This window comes from Myotis davidii, unplaced genomic scaffold (genome assembly GCF_000327345.1).
Source record: "Myotis davidii unplaced genomic scaffold, ASM32734v1 scaffold392, whole genome shotgun sequence".
NCBI classification, from domain to species: Eukaryota; Metazoa; Chordata; class Mammalia; order Chiroptera; family Vespertilionidae; genus Myotis; species Myotis davidii.
In genome coordinates, this window is record NW_006284244.1 from 655,065 (window position 1) to 655,419 (window position 355).

Below are 355 nucleotides of genomic sequence, written 5' to 3' on the forward strand. Positions count from 1 at the left end.
GTGAACTTTTCAATTTCTTGCTCCTTTCCAACTTTCTCCAAAGCATGGAGGTTGTAGTGATAATACTTTCAGGAACAGTGGTTTATAATTATCAATTTATGAGAACATAGCTTTTTACATCAGGCAAATGCATCATTTTTGTCTCAGTTGCCTCAATGGCCACTGAAAACTGTCTGAACTGGCAACATTGAAGAATTTACAAGTTAATCATTCATGGACTTGCAAACTGGGTATGGCCTATCCAGTTTTGTTAGAGAGTATAGACAAACATTTTTAAATGAATGAATTTAATACCCAGCCATTGATAGAAAAAAAACTATCATAAGCCTATATCCTGTTCTTTTCTAGTTACTTT

The 355-nt window shown here is 33.8% G+C and overlaps 1 protein-coding gene across 1 annotated transcript in view; it reads left to right on the forward strand.

Annotated features, from left to right (window-relative positions):
• The window catches only part of LOC102768284 (probable ATP-dependent RNA helicase DDX60), a 112,273-nt gene that overhangs the window by 17,512 nt on the left and 94,406 nt on the right, over positions 1-355 (forward strand). The window lies entirely within an intron of this gene.